The sequence below is a fragment of the Hippocampus bargibanti genome, linkage group LG11, assembly GCF_051943395.1.
Source record: "Hippocampus bargibanti isolate YZ-2025 linkage group LG11, ASM5194339v1, whole genome shotgun sequence".
Classification (NCBI taxonomy): domain Eukaryota; kingdom Metazoa; phylum Chordata; class Actinopteri; order Syngnathiformes; family Syngnathidae; genus Hippocampus; species Hippocampus bargibanti.
Window position 1 is genome coordinate 21,554,831 of NC_142744.1, and position 22,670 is coordinate 21,577,500.

The following is a 22,670-nucleotide window of genomic DNA, read 5'->3' on the forward strand; positions in this document are numbered from 1 at the left end:
TGGGCCTCAATTTGCAGTGCATATGCACCTAAAATCTAACAACCACTCATTTGACGACAGTGAGGCTAAAATCTTAGCGAAAGAGAATAGATAGTGTGAAAGGGAAGCAAAAGAAGCTATTTTTATAAAACAGCAAATTTCTTCACTAAATCGCCATGGTGGTGTGAGGTTTAATTTGGATACACTTACTACAGACTTCTTAGATCATTACCACATAGGCTTTATCATGCTGATGGTGGTGATACGAGAGCAAATGGGGTAATCAAGCCAGTAGTAGACCATAATCAGTCAGGGCAATAGAAGTAATCGGTGTAGCCTCAGGGAATAGTCCTTTGCTCCCCCCAACCTTAGCGCAGGGCCAAATTTACCAGCCAAATTTTAGTTAGCTGACGAAGCCTCTTGGATGAGAAGCGATGGGTCCGATACCTTCAAAGAAGTACAGATGACGCCTGAAGAAACCTTTTCATCGAAACACACAAGGAATTTGTCTTCTGTAGAACACGCTGCACAAGTATCATCATAAAAAAAGACATGACAAATGAGTATGGAGGACACTAATAGAGACTAATCTAATCTAATGCCTTCTTGTAAGTGGTTCCTCTCAGGAATCACTGAAACAATGTGCACGGTAACAAGCAGAGCTGAAGTGATCAGTGCTAGAATAAAATCCGATAACAGTTCTACAGTTGGTGCAGAAAATCAGTGAACCATTTTAAAATGATCAGTCCCTGTATTTGTAGTAAAAAAAGTGTGCAAGTATGCAGATGTTCTTGAGCACCTCAAAGTGTCTGGTGCTGGAGATTATATAGGTCAGTAACAGTGGTTCGAGTACAGAGCTAGAGCTACAATGATTATAACGGGATGCTGTTCCACAGGGTTGTGCAAAATTCCAAAGAGGCACTATACAGTTCTATTTGGGTTACTGTTTCGAGACTTTATGGCTAGGGGAAAGAAGCTGTTTAAATGTCTGCTGGATTTGGTGTGCATGGATCGGTAGCGCCTGCCTGAGGGGAGTAGCTGGAAAAGGTGGTGAGCAGGGTGCGAAGGGTCCAGTAAGATTTTCCGTGCCCTTGTCTTGGTTCTTGCAGTGTGCAACGGGAATGATTTTTTTCCGCCGTCCTAACTCCCCATTGAAATCGTATTATGTCCATTTTTGTGGCGGCCCCGAAACAAACCGTGATGGAAGAACACAGGATTGATTCGATGACCGGCGTGTAGAACTGTCATAGCACCTCCTGTGGCAGGCCATGCTTCTTCATCAGCCTCAGGAAGTACATCCTATGCTGAACCTTTCTCAAGATGGAGTTGGTGTTCACATCCCACTTGATGTCCTGGGAGACTATAATTCTCAGGAACTTGAAGGTCTCGGCGGTTGACACTTATGCTCTATTGGAATAAAAATAAAAAGTACTTTATTTGCATGCGTTTGTCTTCTTGTCTATGATCAAACTTGCTCTCGTGAAAAATGTCCGGATGCAAACATGATTTTGTTGTATAGGTGTTCTACTGTACTTATCACAGATAACTCACCTGACGTTTTTCTTTTCCACGCCTGCGGTGCCACAGTGCTTTTATTGTTGGAGTGGCTCCTGCCTCAAAGAGTGGGTTGTTCCACTTGTACAAAAGCGGATCGTCTTTGGATAAATGCTGGGCTTTATCCTGCCCACCGGGCGCTCCCTTTTTCTGGGGGTCGATGGGCCCCTGGACTAGCCCGGATGCTTGCTTTTGCATGATGGGTGGATGATGTGTCTGAGGCAGATTGAAAAGAAAAAAAATGTTGGTTTGGATCCCTGCAATGTCTTTCACATTTTCCAAAACATCTTCACATTTGATCTTTGATCCAGAAAGCATATAACATAAAGAAAGAAGATGCAAACTGTTCAAAAGTGGAGACAATTGTGGCTTGAAAGTAGGATATTTTTCCCTTATCTCTTTAACTGTGGAGCCCAGCACAAGTTGAAGGCCACATCCTGGGAAAGAAGCATCTGGGCGCAGCGTGTTGTTGTTCCGCTTGCTAGTGGTGGAAAAATCAGCTGAATGTTTGCTTTCATTCCTCCTCCGTGCATCCAAGACACTGGCTCGATATTTGGCTGATAGCGCAAGACCTTGTAGCGAAGCAACACAGCCACTGTTCTGAAGATAAAGCAGACACAGCTGACTTTGAGAGAGAGGAGCACTCAATTAGGTGGAAAACAAGCCCACGCACCTCCCCGTCATCAGATAGTCCCCGTTAATCTCCCGAGGTCGACCTGGCCGTCGCGATCTGGAGACGGATGACGTGAGGCTCGTGATAGGCTGATTCCAGAGAAGGGATAGAGAACAGGAACCTGGGCGACGGACACACGGGGTGTTTTTTTTCCCCCTCTGGGGGTGTGGGGGTCGATCAGGGATTTGTTGGGAGGTGAGAAAGGTTTCCTGATGAGAAAAGAGACACCTCTCTGCTGGAGATTGTTGCATGGCTGAGAATGTTTGCTTAACACCAACCTTGCGGGGGTGTCGGTGGACTTGTTGGCCTTGATTTAGAGTTGGGGGCTCGTAATAATCTAAATCACTTTTTCTTTTTCTTTTTTTGTGACATTGGTCCACCACCAAGTTATCAGGTCAAAAAACAATAATAATAATAATCATCATCATCATAATAATAATAATTTAATGCCACGGAAGAGTCTTTCCTAGGTCACCCTTTGTCAACAATTTTAACATTCTTGACCGTTATAGATTTTTGAAAAGGAACAAAAGCATATCGTATGCAGTATTCACATACAAATGGTCAACACAATTTTACACAAATGTACTTTTTTTACCCTTTCGGCTTTTCCCTTCAGGGGTCGCCACAGCAAATCAGTGTCCTCCTCATCTGACCCGGTTTTGTGAATTTTACAAACAAACAAATATGCAAATCAAATCTCTTTTACACAAAATGTACACAATAGAAAAAATATTGAGATGAAAGATCATGTTCATGGTAAACAGTTGGCCACTCGGGATTGTAAAAACTAGCCGACGTTTTGAGTTTGTCATTGACTCATTATGTGTTTTTGTCCTTTTGGTGGAGGAGGCAGAACCACTTGCTACTTGATGTGCGCACTGAATTAAATTTGCTTCTTATTGATTTCGTTTTATGAATGTGTTGCTTTGATTTGTGCGAGAGGGAGAATTGCTGAAGGCTCAGAAACTGGATTTAACCTGGCTGCCCCTGCGACAAACAAAATTGAGTCGGTGAGTTTGGATTTGTAGTTGACTGGTTAGTGTGTCGGCCTCAAAGTATTGAGGTGAGGGTTCGATTCTCCTCTGCGCCTGAGAATGAGCCTTTCTGTGTGTTGTTTGTATGTTCTTGTGCCTGCATGGCTATTCCCTGGGTACTTCGATATAATAATAATAATAATAATAATAATAATAATAATAATAATAATAATAATAATAATAATAAAATAATAATAATAATAATAATAATAATAATAATAATAATATAATAACACATTACATTTTAAGCGCCATTCAAAGCTCCCAAGGACACTTGACAGTCACAGACAAGTATAGGTACTATAATAAATAAAATACAATCACAAATAGATTGCAATAAATAAAATACAATTATATGAGAAACAAGAGAGAGAGCTACACAGAAAATGCAATTTTAAATAGGTGGGTTTTGAGATGGGACTTGAAAGTGGGAAGAGAAGCGATGTTACGAATGTTGGGAGGAAGTGAGTTCCAAAGTTTGGGGGCAGAGCAGCTGAAGGCTCTGCCACCCATCGTGCTGAGACGGGCAGGGGGGGGCACACAGAGCCGGAGGGAGGAAGAGGACCTGCGACTGTTATTGTGGTTTAGATACGACAATTTGAAAATTTGGTTTGGACTTTAGCTAGCTGTGAAAATTTCTACACTGTGAGACTAGTAAAGGCAAATCCAATCCAATCCAAACCTGACATTCTTGATTTGCTTTCGTGGGCCGAATAAAATGACGTGACAGGCCAGATTTGGCCCGCAGGCCTTGACTTTGACACATGTGTTCTGAATTATTCCTCAATATGATTGTAAGTGTGGATATTCGTTTGTCTATATGTGCCCTGTGATTGGTTGGCAATGAGTTGAGGGTGTCCCCAGCCTGCTGCTTGAAATCAGCTAGTGTAAGATACGTTTGTGATTATAAAATGTGGATTCATTCTTTCAAAAATGAGTACCTGGAGTGTACTGAACGCCAGTTCATCACTAGGCCTACGTCTGAATCAATCCAGACTGAAAAAAGTATGGTGTGATTTACAACAAGTCCACTAGATGGTACCATTAGCCAGGAAATAACTGTACAACCTTTCTTAATGATGTCCATTTTTTCGTGAAAAATCCATCTTGAAAATGGCTTTAACAGTAAATCTGCAACCAAATCAATTTCCTCTCCTCAGCCTTCAGCCATTGTGGGTTGACAAAACTGCTATTAAATCAACACAATATATTTTCTTATGCAGCTCACTACTGATACAGTGTGCTATCTCTGTCCAGTATGCTCTTGTCACTAGCGGCTTGTGATCAGAGAAGTTTTTGCAAACTAAGCTTGGGGAGACAATCAGTCGACAGCGCCACCCATTGGTCGCCAACCAGGTCGTGACATAAAGAAGGCGTTGGTACCCCCTTTTGGGTTGCCAACTCAAAATCTGATTAGTTAGAGCAGCACTTTAATCGACAGGGCCCGCAGAACTGAGATTTCTGACCATGGTAACAAATGATGGCTAAAATGTGATTGGTTAAATGCTTCAATACAAACACACACATCTGGAAGCAGCGCAACAACGGAAAAGTAATGAAAAGAAACTGAAAGACAATTTGGAATTATGTAAATTAGAAAAAAATATTCATGGACAAAATGTAATTGTCTGCGATTCAGATATTTTTAGGCCAGCAGAGAAGGGTTTGCAGGCCTTGATGGTCTGCCACTGCTGAACGCTATTGGTGACATCTTTGTTGACTAGTCCACTTGAATCATATTCGGGTCAACTGGCTGGCATCGTCTCCATTTTTGTTGGCAAACATCACAAAGTTAAGATGCTCTATGTTGGCATGAAAAGAAATGGACATGTAAGTTGAAAATGCCATGTTCCTGTTACAAGCACTTGTGATGACCTGAAAAGTCAGTGTTGTCCCCATGAAACTGCCGCATGAGCACCTCGTCACACCAAATGGTGACATCTCAACAGACAGCACTGATTTTGAACCGAAAACACATTGTTCCTCTTTGAGAAAACACACTTTTGACACAGAAACACCACATTTTAATCTGTATCTATTATTTTGCCATGAGAACACTAAGTTTCCATGAAAAGTCTCTCATCTCTCGATTGTTTGCTTGCCATTGAATGAGGTTTTGCAGAAAATGCTGCCAAATTCCAAAGGAAAGTCCAGCTTGTTGACATAAAAAGCAGCCAGTCGATCAAGTATTGATGGCTTACCGATAACATGTTTACTATTTTTGTTGTACTTCTGTGACACAACGGCTGGCCACACTGCTCATCAGCTGTATGTGATGACGTTGATATTTTAGCATTTGTAAAGGAGCTCGTAAATTATCAGGGCAACCCCAGCGTGACTTTGGTTGTGTTCGTCCCATGACGTGTAAATGCATGAACAGAGTTGGCATTCTTCACTGTCGCGCTGAACTTTATTTTCTCTCCGACCCGCCTTTTGATTGACATGCTTCCCCTCGTTGTAAATGATTCATGAGAGTTGCACCCTTTTATTTGACTTCAACGAGACTTGATGGAAAAAAACACGACTTTATAGTGCGTGGATTTTCTGTTCATTCAAGTTTCTGCAAAAAAAACATAAAAAAATAGGATGTTTAGTATTTGCACTCCTATTGTTAGCATTAGTAATATTAACATTTAATTTGGGTAATTATTTGATGTATTAATTGAAATATGTTACATATATGTAATTGGAAAAACCTATTTGAAAAAAATATCTTGATAAATCGGTTTGATATTTTAGCATTCATTGGTTTTAAATGTAATTGAATATACATATTTCATCAGTGTTTAAAGATTTTAACATCATTAAAAAACAAATGCAATCCATTGAATGATATTGAATTAGTGTAATATACTGTATATTACATTTGTATTTCATGGAAAGTAGGGATATTTATTCACAGTGGTTGTTTTATTTTGAAATCTGCCTTTGTAATTTGTTTAAATGATTAAGAGAAATATTAAATACTGTAACTTAAGAAAATATGAGATGCTTTGGAAAAAAGAACATTTTTTTACATTCAGGTTTTCTGCTGTCAATCAAAACTATTAATTTTTTTGTCCATTCAAAAAAACAAATAAACAAAATAAATAAATAAACAGACAAACAAACAGACAGACAGGCAAATAAACAAATAAATGACTAAATAAATTAAAATGTTTTAAAAAAAAATCAGTTGCAACAAATGAGCAATGAGCAACCTGAGAGTAGGGACTTATCATAGCTGTGTCCGGTGCCGCCATGTCTGGACAGTAGGGATATATAAAGAGGGCCGATACGACCAGTAAGACTTTAGTTCGCTGACGAAGCCTCTTGGATCGGAGGCGAAACGTCCGACACCTTCAAAAAAGTACAGATGATGGCTGAAGAAACCTTCTCATCCATCTGGAACATATTAAATATATTTTCTCCACTTGCCCAATTTAAATTTTAAACGGTCTGTTGCCAATTACCCATTTTTATCTTGATTTATTTTTCCATTTTCTATCATTGTGTTGACACGCTTCCTGGAGTAATGTTCCGACAATGCACCTACGCATGCACCTTTATGCACACGTCATGGCTACGTATGTGCTGTGTCGTCGCCGGCAAACATCGTGAGCCGGCCTTTCAATAAATCGGCAGTTGACAGTCGCTTATTTGATGTAAGCACCTTATCAATTTTTACAAGATGATGGCCTCCGTTCGGCCGGAGTGTTTCCCCTCCACGCCAGCTACCGCGAATCCTATTCCAGGGAGGAATTTATCAAGCTGGCATCTGCTTCAGCAGATAGGGCAGCGACACCACTTATTTCCTCATATTGTCGTATCAAAAAAAAATATTAATTTCAAAAAAGACACACTAGCACCGTTTTTTGTTCCTTCCCGCCCAAGCGCTCATCCATGAGTCTGCTCAGATTTATTTGTCCTGCGCACATGCACACCAGTGACGTGCAGTCAGGGGAGGCAGGTGAGGCCGTGCCTCACCTGTCATCATGGAAATATCAAATGACAAAATAAATTAAACAGTTATATTCATTTAGTGATTTGTACTTTAGCGTTATTTTCCATTTAACTTCACCATTTTTTGATTTTTTTTTTTTAATCGCTGAATTTTCACATTTACCGTTCAAATACTTAGTTGAGACGAGTGGCGAGGCAGCAGCCGGCTGAGCCTCACCATGGATTGCGCAATGACTATGCTAACTCTGCTGGCTTGCTCTTCAGCGAGACCGCATTGCGGTCCCTCTGCATATCGCTATTAAAGTGTTCAAAAACGTTTAGTATATGAACTACATTTCTACACTTTGGCTGGTGTATATAATATACAGTCACTGTACATTATAAACACTGTCCAACAGTGTTTATTTTATTTTATTTTTATCAAAACTGTGTGCATAGGTGAGGCACACAGTTCTCCTGCCTCATGACAGGGGGCGCCGGTGGTTACAGAGATTCTTGCACCTCCTCGGCTGCAGAATAATAGAATTAGTGAGAGCAAGCTCCAATAAACAGTTAGCAAGTGAAGTGCAACCATCCAGTCATTTTTTCGTGTTGCTTGGCCTTATTTTCAGAATGGAGGATTACATATTTAAATTGAAAGAAATAGAGAGACTTTTAAAACTGAAGAAAGATAAGGAAGGCTTCTACAAAGAAGGTATCGATGCCTTTCTGCAGAAGGAGCGGCGCATGGACTTCATTTATAAGTAATGGTAACACGATAATACCATTTTTTTATTCTTTTTTTTCTATGCTCCAGTAAAGGCTGCTCCATATGCTCCATAAAGAATGCTGACATGACATTTTAAACACTGTTGCCAATCAAATGGTGAATAAGCTACTCTATAAAGTTCATGTTTGGAAATCTGACTGTGATGACGTCATTGCCTCACAAGCCATGATCCTCACCGCACGTCACTGACGCGCGCGCACGCACACACACACACACACACACACACACACACACACACACACACACACACACACACACACACACACACACACACACACACACACACACACACACACACACACACACACACACACACACACACACACGCACACACACACACACACACACACACACACACACACAAGCGCGCATATGTCTGGAAATGTCTGCCATGATGTCATTCGTGAAGTTCCATTGTACAAAAATGGCACGAGGAGGGTTCATTGCTATCAGGCCAACTGCAATTTCACTGCCCATGTTGTCTTGAAGGTTGGCCGGACCTGCTGAACTAAAAGTTTGTTCTCCTTGTATTTATAGATTTGTGCTTATTTGAGTTCTAACCCACAATTTGTTTCCTTTTACACAGAACAAGGGCTGAAGAAATAACCAAGTTCCAAATAATGTCAAACGATCAAAGAATGCAATCTTCAAATTGCAAAGGTTGTACTTTTTGAAAAAAACACTTGAGGAATGCTTGACTGCGTGTTTCTTCCTGCAATACAAATGATCAAGTTTGTTATCAGGCCCTTGATAAACTCACCCTTGAGCTCATCGTCTGAATTAGGTGTGATGGAGGTGGCACAATTCTACAACGTAGAGCAAAACAGCCCTCGAGGACCTGGGTTTGAGGCCCGTTTTGTTAAGATTCGTTTTGTTTGTAGACAATACACAATTTCCTTTTTTTGGAAAGATGGAATAAAGACATTACTTCCCAACCCTGGGGTCTTAAGTGGGACTGCAAAAAAGAATAAAAATAGCTTCCAAATTTTCCCCCCCTTGCCCTTCCAAAAATTAACAAAAATAATCCTGCATATTTTGTGATATTCTACACTGCTGGCACGCCGAGCTGATTTTGGGTCAGGTGATCGCAGCATGCCTGTCGAGTGTTTGCAATTCAAAAAAAAAAGTGGGAGTGAGGGGTGGGTGGCAGGGGTGGCTTGCAGGTGCTTCGGGGGCACAGCGTCTCGGGCCCACGTTAAACATTAACGCCGCCATATAACGTTGTTATTCATTACCACCTGCTGCTCTTGAGACTCCCTCTGACCTTAGTCACAGGTAGGAATCCCGCCAGGTATATGCGTGAGGATGTGTGTGTGTCTGTGTGTATGTTTGTGTGTGTGTGCGTGTGTTTGTGTGTGTGTGTGTGTGTATATTTGTGTGCGTGTATGTGTGTGTTGTATGTGTGTGTGTGTGTGTGTGTGTTTGTGTGTGTGTGTAGATTTGTGTGCGTGTATGTGTGTGTTGTATGTGTGTGTGTGTGTGTGCGTGTGCGTGTGTTTGTGTGTGTATATTTGTGTGTGTGTGTATGTGTGTGTGTGTGTGTGTATTTGTGTGCGTATGTGTGTGTGTGTGTGCGGGGGTGACACTCCTATAATGAGCCTAGTTGGAACGCGGCCTTCTATAGATCATAACTTCCTCCTCCGCCTCTCCCATGCAGACTTTCAACATCCTTGGAGATGACCTTCATCCTCCAAGCTGTAAAATGCTCAGGATGCTTGCCACACATGCACTTGTATTTGCTTACAGTTCAGCTGAGCTCAAAGGTGAGTAGACGCACGCAGTGTTATTCACAGGAGGCTCATGTCACCAAAAACATTGACCACTCTAAATAGGTGTGAGTGTGAGAGTGACTGTTGTATGTCTTTGTGTGCCCTGCGATTGGCTGGCAACCAATTCAGGGTGTCCCGCGCCTCGTGCCCGAAGACAGCTGAGATAGGCTCCAGCAACCCCCGCGACCCTAATGAGGAATAAGCGGGACGGAAAATTATATATACAGTAAAGTCTCGTTATATCGATATCGGTTATATCGATAGTACCGCTTATTACGATACTATTTTCATTTCCCTTGCACATTTCTAGTCTTTTTATGTATAATTAGTACCGTTTAGTACGATACCCGGTTATTATGATAATCCGGTTATTACGGTGCTCCTTTTCATCCCCCGCCGGCCATTTTTGTTGTTTATATCGATATATCCGTCGCGCCATTGGTCAACTTGGTCACGTGTCTTGTTACGTGAGCCGCCATCGGTCGCGCCATTGGTCGACTTGGTCACATGAGCCGCCATCGGTGGCGCTATTGGTCGACTTGGCCATGTGACTTTGTCACGTGTCACGCCATCAGTCGCGCCATTGGTCGACTTGGTCAGGTGACTTGGTTACGTGCCCAGCACCCGTGTAGCAGAGCCATTTTCATTTTCAGACGCTAGCTCGTGTGTAGCAGACGAGATTGAAGTGTTTGTGTTAAAAGGTAAAAATGGGAAGCAGAAGAAGATTGATGACTTTTTTAATGTATGCATAATACAGTAAGATGTAAGCGTTGCAGTTTCCCTGTTGTGTTATGTACATGCCCACTGTACTGTATATGAATGCAATCGTTTTTTGCAACAATGTTTCTTGTTTTGTCTGCTGAAGTGCGATGATTTTGAAAATTATTAACATTCCATACTGTGTATTAAAGGACAGCCGATGTCACTTTTTATTCAAATGCAAATAAAAATGACTTCACGCCTTGCATTGCTTGTGAATCCAAACAATGGCTTCAGATTCGGATAATATGCTTTCTTGTTACACATCCAGTTATGAATATGTTTCAAATACACTGTAGTTCTGAAGATTAAAGCATACATGTTTACAATCATTAAAGAATTATATGTGCCATTTTGAGGCAACATTGGGGGAACATCTCTCACCCAAAAAAAAGGGAGCTAATGGCCAGCTCCGTTTCTTATATGGCGCTTGGCTGCCCTCTTTTGGCGGCTTTTGTTTAATGCAGTTCGGCGCAGGATCGGATATATCGATAGTCCCGGTGATATCGATATTTTTTCGGACTCCCTTGAATATCGATATAACGAGACTTTACTGTATATATAGAGTACTTTGAGTACTTTGAAGAATTGATGAATGAGGAAAATGAGAAGGAACAAAGAGTAGAAGACGTGACTGTTGTGGACCAAGACATAGCAAACATACATTGCCATCTCTATCATATATATATATATGTATATATATATATATATATATATATATATATATATATATATATACAGTAAAGTCTCGTTATATCGATATTCAAGGGAGTCCGAAAAAATATCGATATAACCGGGACTATCGATATATCCGACCCTGTTTGCATGTAATTTTCTCCGTGCGTGCATAGAAATAGTATCGATATAACCGGGACTATCGATATATCCGATATCGATATAACGAGACTTTACTGTATCTTCTTCTTTTCCTTTCGGCTTTTCCCCTCAGGGGTCGCCACAGCGAATCAATGTCCTCCATCTATCCTGGTTTTGTGCATCCTCTTCTCTCACACCAGCTACCTTCATGTCCTCTTTGACCACATCCATAAACCTCTTCGGTCTTCCTCTCGGTCTCCTGCCTGGCATTTCAAGGCTCAGCATCCTTCTCCCGACATAGTCACTCTCTCTACTCTGGACATGTCCAAACCATCTCAGTCTGACCTCTCTGACTTACTCTCCAAAGCCTCTAATATGAGTTGTTCCTCTAATGTACTCATTGCTGATCCTATCCAACCTGGTCACTCCCAAAGAAAACCTCGACATCTTCAGCTCTGCTACCTCCAGCTCTGCTTCCTGTCTTTTCTTCAGTGCACTGTCTCCAGTCCAAACATCATGGCTGGTCTCACCACTGTTTTATACACTTCTACTTTCATCTCAGCTGAAACCCTTCTATCACACATCATACCTGACATTTATCTCCAGCCGCTCTAGCCTGCCTGGTTTCTCCGCCACCTGTTCCCAGTTCTCGCTACAGATCACAATGTCATCTGCAAACATCATGGTCCAAGGAGATTCTTGCCTAACATCGTCTGTCAGCCTGTCCATCACCATAGCAAACAAGAAAGGGCTCAGAGCTGACCCCTGGTGGAGTCCCACCTCCACCTTGAATTCCTCAGTCACACCGACAGCACACCTCACAACTGTCTTACAGTCATGATATATGTCTTGCACCACTCTGACATACTTTTCCGTCACACCAGACTTCCTTATGCAATGCCACAGCTCTTCTCTGGGCACCCTGTCATACGCTTTCTCCAGATATCCAAAGACACAATGCAATTCCTTCTGACCTTCTCTGTACTTCTCTATCAGCATTCTTAAAGCAAACACTACATCTGTCGTACTCTTTTTTGGCATGAAGCCATACTGCTGCTCACAAATGTTCACTTCTGCTCTTAGTCTAGCTTCAACTACTCTTTCCCAGAGTTTCATTGCATGGCGCATCAACTTTATTCCTCTGTAATTAGTACAACTCTGCACATCTCCTTTGTTCTTAAAAACGGGCACGAGTACACTTCGTCTCCATTCTTTAGGCATCTGTTCACCATCTAAAATCTTGTTGAATAACCCAGTCAGGAACACCGCCGCCACCTCTCCAAGACACTTCCATACCTCGATTGGTAAATCATCAGGCCCGAGTGCCTTTCCCCCCTTCATCCTCTTCAGCGCCCTCCTCACTTCATCCTTGCTAATGTTTGCTATGTCTTGGTCCACAACAGTCACGTCTTCTACTCTTTGTTCCTTCTCATTTTCCTCATTCATCAATTCTTCAAAGTACTCTTTCCATCTTGCTATCACACTACTGGCACCTGTTAATACATTGCCATCTCTATCCTTAATCACCCGAACCTGCTGCAGGTCCTTACCATCTTTGTTTCTCTGTCTCGCCAGCCTGTAAAGATCAGTCTCACCTTCCTTGCTGTCCAGCCAGTCATCATAGGCCTCTTGTTTGGCCTTTGCCACCTTTACTTTAATCGTGCGCTGCATCAAATTTCTCCACTGTGAGACTTATAAAGGCATATCCAATCCAATCTCCTTGTACTGCTGTGTACTCTCGTCCGTCCTCTCAGTATCCCACTTCTTCTTTGCTAACCTCTTTCTCTGTATACACTCCTGCACCTCCCCATTCCACCACCAAGTCTCCTTATCTACCTTTCTTCCACTCGATACACCAAGTATTTTCCGACCTGTGTCTCTGATTACGTTCGCTGTTGTTTGCCAGTCATCTGGAAGGACTTCTTGCCCACCCAGTGCTTGTCTTCCCTCCTTTCTAAATGTCATGCAACACTCTTCCTTTTTCAACTTCCACCATTTTGTCCTCACTTCAGCCTTTGGTTTCTTCATCTTCCTCACTGCCAACGTCATCATACACACCACCAACCTATGCTGTCTCGCTACACTCTCACCAACCACTACTTTGCAGTCACTGATTTCCTTTAGATGGCGCCGTTGACACAAAATGTAGTCTACCTGTGTACTTCTGCCTCCACTCTTATAGGTCACCCTATGTTCCTGTCTCTTCTGAAAGAAAGTATTCACAATAGCCATTTCCATTCTCTTAGCAAAGTCAACCACCATCTGTCCTTCAGCGTTCCTCATCTGGAGTCCAAACCTGCCCATCACCTCCTCATCATCTTTGTTTCCTGCGCCAACATGTCCATTGAAGTCTCCACCAATTACAACCCTCTCACTTCTGGGGATGTTCTGTATGACTTCATCAAAGTCAAACAAAAATGTCTCCTTCTCCGCCAGCTCACATCCTACTTGTGGGGCATACCCACAAACAACATTGACCATCACACCTTCAATTTCTAGCTTGAGACTCATCATTCTATCTGATACTCTTTTTACTTCTAAGACATTCCTAACAAACTCCTGTTTTAAGAGAACCCCAACTCCATTTCTCTTTCTGTCTTCACCATGATAGAACAACTTAAACCCTGACCCTAAGCTTCTAGCCTTGCTCCCTTTCCACCTGGTCTCCTGGACACACAGTATGTCTACCTTCCTTCTCTGCATCATGTCAACCAGCTCTCGACCTTTACCTGTCATTGTTCCTCCATTCAAAGTTCCTACTCTTAGTTCTATACTCTCGGCGTTCCATTTCTCTCTTTTCCTCCGGGCACTCGACCAACAGTAGTCAATTTTCCACTGGCACCCTGAAGGTCAACGGTACCAATGGTGGCCGTTGTTAACCCGGGCTCGACCAATCCGGTATGGGATTCAGAGGTTTGATTCGCATATTTGTTTTGGCAAAATTTTTTACGTCGGGTGCCCTTCCTGACACAACCCTCTGTATTTATCTGGGCTTGGGACCGGCACAATAAGACACTGGGTTTTGCCCCCTTGTGGCTACATATATATATATATATATATATATATATATATATATATATATATATATATATATATATATATGCGTATATATATATATATGTGTGTGTGTGTGTGTGTGTGTGTGTGTGTGTGTGTGTGTGTGTGTGTGTGTGTGTGTGTGTGTGTGTGTGTGTGTGTGTGTGTGTGTGTGTGTGTGATATAAACATGTAGTCCACAACAGGCGTAAGTCCCAAGTTACAACCAAAGTCTCCCAAAACAAAAGGATGAAGATTACCGCGTTCAACTGTGTAATAATAATAAAAGTAATAATAATAATAATAATAATAATAATAATAATAAGAAGAAGAAGAAGAAGAAGAAGAAGAAGAAGAAGAAGAAGAAGAAGAAGAAGAAGAAGAAGAAGAAGAAGAAGAAGAAGAAGAAGAATACATTTCATTTATCCACAATAAAATAAGAGGACAATAACAAAATACTTATATTGTCATATTAAGTGTAAAAATAAAATGCATGAGAAAAGAGCATACATACACAATCGACCTATCACAAGAGTAACGTTGTAATACTGTACGTATCCATAATGAATTGATCAAGAATATACCTAAGGCGCACCAAAAAGCCTTGATTTTCTTCAAAAGATGACCCTGTGCCTTATACGCAGGTGCGCCCTATATGTGAAGTAATTGTTAGGGTCATTATTATGACTTTGTATAGCAAATTGCCTTAAAGGACAACCGACGTCTCCGGACAAGTAGTGTCCATAATTTGTAAAATCGCTTCAAATGACTTCTACTGAGCGTATTTTACAAAGATTCCCCCGCATATAGCTATATTTTACATTTTAAGACTCGCGCTGAATATTCCGGAAGTCTTGTTTTTGAGTTGGTGACGAGTCCTCACCGAGAAAGGACAAACTTGCATCACCTCAATGCATTTTGCGGTACTTTGTTTGGTCTGAAAACTTCGTGTTGAACTGTGTTGATGGCAAAATTAGAAGGAAAACACATAAATAACGCGACGGTGAATCGTTGTGTGTTGCGCCAAGACTTCTACAGTGTATTTGATGTTCGCTTACAAAACGTCCCAGGAGACAATTTCCACGGAGGTTTGTCGCCATCTTCTGCCTTTTTTAGCTACTGTGAGTACGAAAAAGTTTGTCACTACATTTCTCTCCAGATGCCTGTTAAACATCGTATCGAATTCAAAATACTTCTGTTTACATTCAAAGCCATCCATAACCTTGCCCCTCCCTATCTTTCTGACCTGCTTCAAATCTCTGTTCCCTCTCGGTCCCTCAGATCCTCATCCTCCCTTCACCTCTATGTGCCCTCTGCCCGTCTCACCATGATGGGATGCAGAGCTTTCAGCCGCTCTGCTCCTAAACTCTGGAATTCTCTTCCACCCAACATCCGTAATATTGACTCCCTCCCTATTTTCAAGGCTCACCTCAAAACCCACTTGTTTAAAATTGCTTTCAATGTATAGTTCTATCTGCTATTCTATTATGTATCATTTTACTTATGGTTTTATTGTTATGTGCTTTGTTTTATTGTTTTTATTGTAAAGTGTCCTTGGGTGTTTTGAAAGGCGCTTGAAATAAAATGTATTATTATAAATATGTATGCTTTCCTCTTCAGAACTATTTGAATCATATTCATAACTGGATGAGTAACAAGAAAGCATCTTTTCCGAATCTGAAGCCATTGTTTTGATTGTCCAGCAAGGCAAGACGTCTTGGCGTTACACCACGAACAAGGGGGTGGGACCTTCTGAAACTGGTCACTTCCAGGTTCAATTTGAAGTAGTTTTGGACACTTTAAGTCATTTTTATTGGTGTTTTGCATTTGACTAAAAATATCAAACTGAGTGTTTTGGGTATTTTCGATGCTACAAAACGTTTTTTTCTGATGTCAGTTAGGAAACAAAAAAGTGATGTCGGTTGTCCTTTAAATGAGCCACAACAGTACAAGTTGAAGTCCAAGATGGCGCCCGAAGAGGAAACTGTCAGCATGTTCTTATATGACCTTGCTTTTTTTTGTTTTGTTTTTGTCCTCACTTCAGCCTTTGGTTTCTTCATCTTCCTCACTGCCAACGTCATCCTACACACCACCAACCTATGCTGTCTCGCTACACTCTCACCAACCACTACTTTGCAGTCACTGATTTCCTTTAGATGGCGCCGTTGACACAAAATGTAGTCTACCTGTGTACTTCTGCCTCCACTCTTATAGGTCACCCTATGTTCCTGTCTCTTCTGAAAGAAAGTATTCACAATAGCCATTTCCATTCTCTTAGCAAAGTCAACCACCATCTGTCCTTCAGCGTTCCTCATCTGGAGTCCAAACCTGCCCATCACCTCCTCATCATCTTTGTTTCCTGCGCCAACATGTCCATTGAAGTCTCCACCAACTACATCCCTCTCACTTCTGGGGATGTTCTGTATGACTTCATCAAAGTCAAACAAAAATGTCGCCTTCTCCGCCAGCTCACATCCTACTTGTGGGGCATACCCACAAACAACATTGACCATCACACCTTCAATTTCTAGCTTGAGACTCATCATTCTATCTGATACTCTTTTTACTTCTAAGACATTCCTAACAAACTCCTGTTTTAAGAGAACCCCAACTCCATTTCTCTTTCTGTCTTCACCATGATAGAACAACTTATACCCTGACCCTAAGCTTCTAGCCTTGCTCCCTTTCCACCTAGTCTCCTGGACACACAGTATGTCTACCTTCCTTCTCTGCATCATGTCAACCAGCTCTCGACCTTTACCTGTCATTGTTCCTCCATTCAAAGTTCCTACTCTTAGTTCTATACTCTTGGCGTTCCATTTCTCTCTTTTCCTCCGGGCACTCGACCAACAGTAGTCAATTTTCCACTGGCACCCTGAAGGTCAACGGTACCAATGGTGGCCGTCGTTAACCCGGGCTCGACCAATCAGGTATGGGATTCAGAGGTTTGATTCGCATATTTGTTTTGGCAAAATTTTTTACGTCGGGTGCCCTTCCTGACACAACCCTCTGTATTTATCTGGGCTTGGGACCGGCACAATAAGACACTGGGTTTTGCCCCCTTGTGGCTACATATATATATATATATATATATATATATATATATATATATATATATATATATATATATATATATATATATATATATATATATATATATATATATATATGTGTGTGTGTGTGTGTGTGTGTGTGTGTGTGTGTGTGTGTGTGTGTGTGTGTGTGTGTGTGTGTGTGTGTGTGTGTGTGTGATATAAACATGTAGTCCACAACAGGCGTAAGTCCCAAGTTACAACCAAAGTCTCCCAAAACAAAAGGATGAAGATTACCGCGTTCAACTGTGTAATAATAATAAAAGTAATAATAATAATAATAATAATAATAATAATAATAATAATAATAAGAAGAAGAAGAAGAAGAAGAAGAAGAAGAAGAAGAAGAAGAAGAAGAAGAAGAAGAAGAAGAAGAAGAAGAAGAAGAAGAATACATTTCATTTATCCACAATAAAATAAGAGGACAATAACAAAATACTTATATTGTCATATTAAGTGGAAAAATAAAAGGCATGAGAAAAGAGCATACATACACAATCGACCTATCACAAGAGTAACGTTGTAATACTGTACGTATCCATAATGAATTGATCAAGAATATACCTAAGGCGCACCAAAAAGCCTTGATTTTCTTCAAAAGATGACCCTGTGCCTTATACGCAGGTGCGCCCTATATGTGAAGTAATTGTTAGGGTCATTATTATGACTTCGTATAGCAAATTGCCTTAAAGGACAACCGACGTCTCCGGACAAGTAGTGTCCATAATTTGTAAAATCGCTTCAAATGACTTCTACTGAGCGTATTTTACAAAGATTCCCCCACATATAGCTATATTTTACATTTTAAGACTCGCGCTGAATATTCCGGAAGTCTTGTTTTTGAGTTGGTGACGAGTCCTCACCCTACGTCACTGAAGGAACGCCCCTAACCGAGAAAGGACAAACTTGCATCACCTCAATGCATTTTGCGGTACTTTGTTTGGTCTGAAAACTTCGTGTTGAACTGTGTTGATGGCAAAATTAGAAGGAAAACACATAAATAACGCGACGGTGAATCGTTGTGTGTTGCGCCAAGACTTCTACAGTGTATTTGATGTTCGCTTACAAAACGTCCCAGGAGACAATTTCCACGGAGGTTTGTCGCCATCTTCTGCCTTTTTTAGCTACTGTGAGTACGAAAAAGTTTGTCACTACATTTCTCTCCAGATGCCTGTTAAACATCGTATCGAATTCAAAATACTTCTGTTTACATTCAAAGCCATCCATAACCTTGCCCCTCCCTATCTTTCTGACCTGCTTCAAATCTCTGTTCCCTCTTGGTCCCTCAGATCCTCATCCTCCCTTCACCTCTATGTGCCCTCTGCCCGTCTCACCACGATGGGATGCAGAGCTTTCAGCCGCTCTGCTCCTAAACTCTGGAATTCTCTTCCACCCAACATCCGTAATATTGACTCCCTCCCTATTTTCAAGGCTCACCTCAAAATCCACTTGTTTAAAATTGCTTTCAATGTATAGTTCTATCTGCTATTCTATTATTATTATTATTTTCTTTTGTCACTTTGTGTTGTTGTGTTCCTGTGCAATGGATACAGATTGCTTTGGCCACGACATTCATCAAGAAAGAGACTGTGCTGCGCGGTTGCGCCTTTTCGGCAGCACAAATATGCCAGTACTGTTTTTGAATGGGAGGAATGTCGGTGCCATTTGACTGTCATGGCTGGACAGCTCTGGGTGCATGTGTGCGCCTGTCATGGGGAGCATCTTCACAACCCCGCTTTGTTCAGCGGAAAGGTCGGTGCTGTTGGACAGTCGGCGCATGGATGGGTGCATGGCTTGAGGAGCCCACGATGAGAAGAAAGGGTCAGCGCGGGGTGCCGATGCGTATGTGGAACTGTTGCGGCTTGAAATCGAAGTGGATTTATGTGGGACAAGAGATGTGAGACAATCTCTTTTCATCAATGGATGCGAGAGCTTCGTGTTTGCTTTCAACATTTAGCTTGTAGTAGACGTGCACATTCCCCCATGACGTCCCTGATCCACTGGTGAAAAGGACGCGTTGCTCCTCGCCTCTTTCATCTAGAACTGCTTCACGTCACAAAGAGGGTACAGAAAGTGCTTAAGAATTAATGATTCTCTGTGTTTTTGTGTTGTCATAGAATTTGTTATTTAGTTTTTTTTGTTCTTTTGACTTCAAGATGGTGCCGCGAGAGTGGCTGCCTTTCCAGCAGTTCATGTATTTCGTGTTTCTACTTTAATTCCTTTCATCTTCCTTTCATAACTTTGCTGCTGTGAAATGTAAATTTCTCCACTGCGAGACTAATAAAGGGAAATCCTCCTATCTTCATCCTTTTGTTTTGGTAGACTTTGGTTTGTAACTTGGGACTGACGCCTGTTATGGACTACATATACACATATACACTCTGCCTTTGAACTATCAATAGTTCCGCCACTATGACGAAGGCGCAAGTATATGCCAAAACATGTCAGGTAATTGAACACCTAAAAAACATTGTCTGTAAGAAAAAAATCTGTTTTAAATTAGATATCAAGTATAGACAGGATGAACTTCATACAACTATAAGGCAAATCCAATCCAATTCAGTCCAACAGGTCTTGCAACTCCTGTCAACAGCCACCGACTCCATTTCGCCCTGTACAAAGTCATGCGTAACCCAAATCTTGCTACTTTAACACCTTATCGTGTGGTGTGCCTTATACTGTATATGGAAAACTCTTAGATATTTCTATACTTACGTACATTTGAAAAACGTGTTTCATTTACACTCCACTGCACCTTCTTATGCTCCGGCGCATATGGGAAAACTTTGAAAATACACCATTCATTGAGGGTGCACCTTATACTCCGGTGCGCCTTATACACTGGAAAATTCGGTAGTTGTAATACAACGAACATAAAGTGATAGATTTAATGTTTCTCAAGTTTAAAATCATATGTTGTATTTTGCTAGCAATTTTGTTAAATATGGCACATTTTCTTGAACAGAGAGATATTAGCAAGAAAAAGATCGGGAATTTTTAAAATACTGCATTGTAATCTTGGAAAAGTTGTTATTGAGCCAGAATCAAATCTTACACCATTGAATACATAGCTTAGGTTTGTGAGCCCTAATGGTGTTTTTTTTAGTTGCAATATTTGATTTATGATATTTTATTTTGTAGTAGTATGCATTCATCTTCCTGGCTGTTTTATCCTCACGAAAGTCATGGGGGGTGCTTGAATCTAACCCAGTTGATTTCAGGCAATTGGCACACAGACAACCATTCGCTCTCACACTCACAACTAATGACAATTGTTGGTTTTAATCAGTCTGCCATGCATGTGTTTAGAATGTGGGAGGAAACCGGATGAAAATTCACACGGGGAGCACGTGCAAACTCCACACAGGGAGGCCAGAGCCGGAGAAAGAGCGAGAGAGAGATTTTGGCTGGCAACCAATTCAGGGTGTCCCCTACCTGGTACCCGAAGACGGCTATGATAGGCTCCAGTGCCACCCGCGACCCTAATGAATATAAAGCAGTCTGGAAAATGGATGGATTGATGGATAGATTTGTGGGCCCAAAATTGAGATACAAATTGAATCAATTTGGGCAGATCATTCCATACAGACTCACCATGAAAGCATGCTAACAATTCTATTTACTAACTGCTTTAAGGCAGCCTCCCCATGTTATTTGTCCAATTTTTTCATTCTTGTTACAAAAATCAGTGTGGACGTGACTTTGCCTCAGTGGATGAAAATGGCACCTTTTGTTCTGGTCCCCCCAAAATGTTGATGTTCCGCTACGTGCTGCTGATATGTCCGTTGCGGTCTGTGTGAGTACATAGCCACCCAAAGTCAACACACCCACATGCACACACACACACACGCACACACACACACACACACACACACACACACACACACACACACACACACACACACACACACACACACACACACACACACACACACACACACACACACATACGCGCAACAGGCTGGTACCGGGACAGTTTTGAGTACGTGTCAGTCTATTCTATTTCCAGCATAGGCAAACATGGCGTAAAGTCATTGGTATGGTACACACAATGAGAGGGTGTAGACAAGGTCAAGCATCTTTGGAGCAGATAGAATGCATACAATTAGCTACAGCAATGGTGTCAAACTCATTTTTGCCCCAGGCCACATTGCAGTTACGGTTTACTCTCGGGGGCCATTATGAATTTGGGGAAGCCATTAGAACGTTTCATCCCCTCCACCTCTTCCATATAGAGTGCTCAACAAATTAATGAATAACTACTTCATAAATTTGAAGTAAAAAATAATTATTTCCCCATTGTGGGACGAATAAAAGGTTTCTGGTTCTGATTCTGATTCTGATGACCTTCTGTGGTTTAAATGGACAATTTCAAATTGTGGTTTGGACTTTAGCAAGGATTGTGGAACTTTACAAGTTTGATTTGCTTTCGTGGGCCGAATATAATGATGTGGCGGGCGAGATTTGGCCCCCGGGCCGGGAATTTATCACCTGTGGTCGACTGTATCCTTTCATCCATCCATCCTCTAATCCATGTTATGCTCAAAAGTTTCACGGGCATGCTGGAGCCTATCCTCGCAGACTTTTGACCAGGGTACATATGCTGGTCGCCAGGTAATTGCAGGTCACATACGAGATGAATCACCAATACTAATGGCAGTGGTACAGTAGTCAACTGGTTGGCACGTCGCCTTATAGTAGAGAGGTACAGGTTCAATTCCAGTCCCCCGGCCTTACTGTTTGGAATTTGCATTTGTTTTCCCTCTGTCTGTGTGGGTTTCCTACATTGCTAAAACTTGCATGAATTTAATGCTCTAAATTGTCACTGAGTGTGATTGTGAGCGTGAATGTGGAGTCCAAGGCTGCTGTCAGTGTGAAGCTCACGCCGGTAGCCGACTGAGGAGGAAGTCACACGGCGTCTGTGACCTTCTCTTCTCAGACAAAACAAGCCACACACCGTTCACAATGGAGAAGCTGACATGGAATCAAGAACACACACATGTACATGTACATGTACACACACACACACACACACACACACACACACACACACACACACACACACACACACACACACACACACACACACAAACAGACAAGGATATGTATCAGCTTACTCTGTGTGGGACCCTTTTGCTTCTTTTGAATTTTAAATCTCCTCCAACCGGTCATACCAGCACTCATTCATGCGATTACCACCAGCACTACTACCACTACCACTACGTCTACCCACTAATTATACTTT

At 41.6% G+C, this 22,670-nt stretch overlaps 1 long non-coding RNA gene across 1 annotated transcript in view; it reads right to left on the reverse strand.

The window, feature by feature from the left end:
• Positions 1 to 646: 646 nt before the first annotated feature.
• LOC148891931 (uncharacterized) overlaps positions 647 to 22,670 on the reverse strand; it is a 29,433-nt gene continuing 7,409 nt past the window's right edge. Inside the window, exons 2-3 of the long non-coding RNA XR_016116469.1 lie at positions 1,531 to 2,133; positions 647 to 1,386 (exon numbers count right to left, since the gene is read on the reverse strand). This is a non-coding gene — a long non-coding RNA (uncharacterized LOC148891931). The remainder of the gene's footprint in view (positions 1,387 to 1,530; positions 2,134 to 22,670) is intronic.